Source organism: Bufo bufo, chromosome 1 (genome assembly GCF_905171765.1).
Source record: "Bufo bufo chromosome 1, aBufBuf1.1, whole genome shotgun sequence".
Taxonomy (NCBI): domain Eukaryota; kingdom Metazoa; phylum Chordata; class Amphibia; order Anura; family Bufonidae; genus Bufo; species Bufo bufo.
Window position 1 is genome coordinate 187,818,357 of NC_053389.1, and position 6,000 is coordinate 187,824,356.

The window sequence follows — 6,000 nt, forward strand, 5'->3', positions numbered from 1 at the left end:
CCGGTGTCCCCTCACACACACCCTTACCGAGGCGCTGTCCGCTGTGCAGCCGCTACAGCTCCGCTCTCCTCAGCTTTCTCCCGCTCTCCGCTCCCGTCTGGCAGTACTGCTAGGCCGCACGGCGTGTGCATAGGCCTCGAGATGTCATGCGCGCAAATCCATCCGCAAACAAAACAGCCCATAGAACAAAGCCACGCCCCTCCCGGAACTACAGTCAGAGTCTCAATGTATTCCTCCGCTGAATAAAAACAGTCCGCGTTCTAGAGCAGAGAATATGTGGCGCTGCTGCTGACAAGAGAAAACGTGTTTCTGGAATTGTATTTTTCATTTAATTTTTTAAATTCTACTCCGCTTCTTTATAGTGGAAGAATATTATTATTATTATTATTTGGTGGCTACTAACATTGCCTTTTAGTTGTGCCTCTATCAAGGGTTGTCACCCAGGTTAACAAATGGAAATGTGCCTAGTTATTGAAGTATTGCCATGTTGAAAGACAGTATATCTTATCATGATTATTACATTTATTCTACTCATATGGCGCTGACATATTCCACAGCGTTTTGGGTAGGGGTGGACTGGGAACTTAAAGTGGCCCTGGAAAAAATACTAAACTTTGTAGTCAGGTCCAAATTGATGGAAGGCAGGGCCAGCAATACCATATTGTGGAATATTATACCGCCCCAACAGAGCCAAATACCACAGTCCATCACAAAATACTGCCGCCAGCTGCACAAAATACAGCCCCAAAAATTCCACTAGCCAGCTGTGAGGAGGACTGAGGCGGCCCCCTGGGCATCGGCCCCCGGGAAGTTTCCCTGTAAGGTCTATGGCCAATCTGCCCCTGGCTTTGGGGCTCACAATCTAAGGTCCCTATCATATGTCTTTGGAGTGTGGGAGGAAACCCACGCAAACACTTGATGATAATGTCTGCAAAGCGCTGCGGAATATAGTAGCGCTATATAAGTGCGTTACATACATACATTCAGTGGCCCTGATTTATCATACCATAACTCCAGAATTCTGCTGTTGCAAAAATAGGGCGATTGCACAATTTTTTTAGACTTTTTTGCACTCGTGCAGAATTTTGTGACTTTTTGCATTTCTACACCACTCTCTCCAGTTTTGTAATGTGAGTGGAAAAGTGGGTGTGGTTCGCTATGTTAGTGAGTTTCACTCCAGATTTATCATCAGTTTCATTCCAGATTTATCATCAAGTTGCAATCTTACTCCAGGAGGAGGAGGGTGGAGTAGGAGAACTGGAGGGGCTTTACTAGATAAAAGTGTCAGGTCTAAGGGCTCGTTCACACGAACGTGTGCTGCCCATTGCCGTATTGCGGACCGCATTTGCGGATCCGCAATACCGGGGCACCGTTCCGCGTACATTCCGCATCACGGTTGCGGACCCATTCACTTCAATGGGTCCGCAAATCCGGAGATGCGGAACGGAACACTACAGAAGCACTACGGAGTGCTTCCTGGGGTTCCGTGCCTCCGCATCGCAAAAAGATAGAACATGCTTTAACTTTTTGCGGAAGGGAGGGATCACGGACCCATTCAAGTGAATCCCCATGCGGCTGGGCCACGGTCGGTGCAATTTGCGGTCCAAAGCACGGGCTTCACACGTTCGTGTGAGCAAGCCCTAAGGATAAGACAAATTTAGTGACGTGACATTTGATAAATGTGGCATAAAGTACTTCAATGCAGACTCAAGCAAAACTAACTTCAAACTTTCCCCTCATGATAAATTCCTCCCCAGGGGGTCTGACAAGCACCATTGGTGTCTGATGCATGCTGGTCCTATGCAGGAACAGAAAAACTGAACAGTGATGCAGATGTGAGCCTAGCCTTAAAGGGTTCTCCAGGTATAAAATACTCCCTGTGCTTCCCCTGTCGGGCCCACTACTCTCACTCCGGAGAACGGGAGAGTGGTCACACGACTGCAGCCTCTGTGGAGATTGTATTTCCTGTGACTTCACAACCAGGGTTCCCACCCCAATGGTCGCGATGCCACACCCATGTGATCTTGGAATGGGCTGGTTGATGGTCTCAATCCACAAGCGGTGTAGGTGAGGGAAGAAACATTAGGAGGAGACAGCCAGGGGAAGATGGAGGGTGTAATGGGCATTGTTTCCAGCCCAGGGAAGGGTTCTACTAGGCATTTTTATTTCTGCCTGATCTCGCAACACTATGGGATGTGTTGTGACTGTCAGGGGTGCACCGCCAATGAGGCAAGGTGAGGTGATTGCCTCAGGTAGGGACAAGTGGGGGGGGGGGGGGCAGCGGAAAGGCTTTGGGCAATGAGTGCTTTCATTGTGGAAGCGTTCATCTCTGCATATTCAACTGTATCTCTATATTAACCAGTATGTTTTGTAGCATTATTGTCACGGCGGACATGCACAGTATAACAGATAACACACCAACCAGGCTCTGGACGAGAGACAGGGGAAGGGTCACCTCCTAGTTTATCCCTGACCTCTTTTCCTGCACTGCTCAGCCCACAGACAGACCTTAAAGGTAGGTTTGCTGTGTCCTCCAGCCTGTACTGACAGAACCCTGAACTCCCTGAGATGGTGAAGTGGGTAGAAAGGAGCAGCCTGCTCGCACAGAACCTGGATGGGATAGATGACATAAACTACCAAACAAGAAATGACACTTATCTGCTGAGAGCAGGAACTGACAGCCAACCTTCCCTCCAAACTTCCCAGACCAAAATGAACAGTATAATCCGCTCAGAGCACTTAGCTGGAGACCATTTAAACTAATGACTCCACCCAGTGCACCCAGACCAAAATGAACAGTATAATCCGCTCAGAGCACTTAGCTGGAGACCATTTAAACTAATGACTCCACCCAGTGCACCTGATGCGAGGCGGATCCAGCACGGCATCAAAACAAAAACTAAACTCGTGCTGTTATCCTGGCCGACCTCTGCACATCGTCAGAGTGGGGCATGACAGTACCCCCCCCCCCTTCTACGGGTGACCTCCGGACACCCTGGACCAACCTTATCCGGATGGGACCTATGAAAGGCCCTCACCAGTCGGCTGGCGTTGACATCTGACGCCGGAACCCACATCCTCTCCTCAGGACCGTATCCCCTCCAGTGCACCAGGTACTTTAGGGAACCCCACAGAACTCTCGAGTCGAGAATCCTGGAGATCTCGAACTCCAAGTTTCCCTCGACTAGAACAGGAGGAGGAGGCAATGACGATGGTACCACCGGTTTAACATATTTTTTTAGTAAAGACTTGTGGAAGACATCATGGATCCTCCAAGTCTGCGGCAGATCCAGTCGAAACGCCACAGGATTGATCACCGCAGAAATTTTATACGGACCAACAAATCTTGGACCCAGTTTCCAAGATGGCACTCTCAACTTGATATTCCTAGTGGACAACCACACCAGATCACCCACACACAGGTCCGGACCAGTCACACGTCTCCTGTCAGCCATTCGTTTATACCTCTCACCCATCCTCTCCAAATTCCCTTGAATCCTCCGCCAGATAGATGATAAGGCAGAAGAGAATCTCTCCTCCTCTGGCATCCCGGAGGAACCAGACCCAGAAAAGGTACCAAACTGAGGATGGAAACCGTATGCGCCAAAAAATGGCGACTTACCCGTGGACTCCAGCCTACGGTTATTCAATGCAAATTCTGCTAAGGACAAGAATGAGGACCAGTCCTCCTGATTCTCAGCCACAAAGCACCTCAAGTAGGTCTCCAGGTTTTGATTGGTACGCTCCGTCTGACCATTCGACTGTGGATGAAAAGCCGACGAGAAAGAAAGTTGAATGCCAAGTCGAGAGCAGAACACCCTCCAAAATCTGGAGACAAACTGCGTGCCCCTATCAGAGACCACATCCGAAGGAATACCGTGCAATTTCACAATATTATCCACAAAAATCTGCGCAAGAGTCTTAGCGTTAGGTAGACTTGTTAGTGGTATAACGTGAGCCATTTTACTGAAACGATCGACTACCACCAAAATCACTGTTCTCCCGGAGGAACTCGGTAGGTCCGTAATAAAGTCCATGGACAAATGCGTCCAAGGACGAGATGGAATAGACAATGGAAGAAGTGAACCAGGCGGTCGAGTATGAGCAACCTTAGACCGAGCGCAGGTTTCACAAGCTGTCACGTAATTCTCAATACTCTTACGCAACCCTGGCCACCAGAACCTCGGGACACCAGATCACAGGTGGACTTACCACCAGGATGTCCAGCGAGAACAGTATCGTGATGTTCCTTGAACACCTTGTATCGTAGGCCCTCAGGAACAAACAACCTCCCTGGGGGACACGAACCAGGAGCCCCCTCCTGAGCTCCCAACACCTCCATCTCCAATTCAGGGTACAGAGCGGAGACCACCACTCCATCCGCCAAAATCGGCGCTGGATCTTCTGAATCACCTCCCCCAGGGAAGCTGCGAGACAAGGCATCTGCCTTGACGTTCTTGACCCCTGGGCGAAAGGTAACCACGAAATTGAACCTGGTAAAAAACAATGACCATCTGGCCTGTCTAGGGTTCAGACGCTTGGCAGATTGCAGGTAAGCCAAATTCTTATGGTCTGTATACACAGTAATGGGGTGAGAAGCCCCCTCTAACCAGTGACGCCATTCTTCAAAGGCCAACTTGATCGCCAACAACTCCCTATCTCCAACATCATAATTCCTCTCGGCGACCGAGAGCTTCCTGGAGAAGAAGACACACGGGACCCACTTGCCAGGAGAAAGACCCTGCGAAAGCACCGCCCCAACCCCCACCTCTGATGCATCAACCTCGACCACGAATGGCTGAGATACATCCGGCTGCACCAGAATGGGAGCAGACGCAAAACGCTCCTTAATAGCCGAAAAGGCCTGCAATGCCTCATCTGACCAGACAGAGACATCAGCGCCCTTATTGGTCATATCAGTAAGAGGTATGACTAGCGTGGAATAATTCAAAATAAATTTTCTATAATAATTCGTAAACCCCAAAAATCGCATCAAAGCTTTCTGATTCTCCGGTCGGTCCCACTCCAGAACCCCCCGGACCTTTTCGGGGTCCATATGAAAACCAGAATCAGAAAGCATGTATCCCAAGAATGGAAGCTCTTGCACCGCAAACAAAAATTTCTCCAATTTGGCGTATAACTTATTCTCCTGAAGGATCGTCAAAACCTGTCTCAGATGATCCTGATGGGTCTTCAGATCAGGAGAATAAATTAAAATGTCATCTAGGTAGACTACTACGAGCCTCCCCATCAAATGATGAAAAATATCATTGACGAATCGCTGAAATACCGCTGGCGCATTCGTCAACCCAAAAGGCATTACCAGGTTCTCAAAATGACCCTCGTGCGTATTGAAGGCCGTTTTCCACTCATCCCCCTCCTTGATCCTGATCAGATTGTATGCTCCCCTCAAATCCAACTTGGAGAACACCTTGGCTCCAACAATCTGATCAAAAAGATCAGAGATCAAAGTCAGGGGATATGGATCCCGGACTGTAATACAGTTCAGCTCCCGGAAATCCAAACACGGTCTCAGTGATCCATCTTTCTTCTTCACGAAGAACAAACCTACAGCCACTGGAGACTTAGATGGTCTAATATGACCCTTTGCCAAACTCTCGGCGACATACTTTCGCATGACCTCTCTCTCAGGTTGAGAGAGGTTGTAGAGCCGAGACTTAGGCAACTTAGCCCCCGGAATGAGATTCACAGGACAATCATAGTCACGATGAGGGGGCAATTCCTGAGCCCCACCCTCCAAAAAACGTCCGAAAAATCAGAGAGATACTGAGGCAAGGCCGTAACGGACACTTCAGAAATAGATGTGACAAGACAATTATCCGAACAAAACTTGCTCCAACCAATGATTTGTCTCGCTTGCCAGTCTATAATTGGGTTATGTTTAGACAACCATGGCAACCCCAAAACTATTGGAGCTGGCAAATCCTTCATGACGAAACAGGAAATAATCTCAGCATGTGAATCACCCACCCTTAAATG

At 48.8% G+C, this 6,000-nt stretch overlaps 1 protein-coding gene across 1 annotated transcript in view; it reads right to left on the reverse strand.

Annotated features, from left to right (window-relative positions):
- Nucleotides 1-169, reverse strand: part of SNRNP70 (small nuclear ribonucleoprotein U1 subunit 70) — a 30,394-nt gene extending 30,225 nt beyond the window's left edge. The window contains exon 1 of the mRNA XM_040433530.1: nt 28-169. The gene's annotated coding sequence lies outside the window, so the exon portion shown is untranslated. The remainder of the gene's footprint in view (nt 1-27) is intronic.
- Nucleotides 170-6,000: the final 5,831 nt, after the last annotated feature.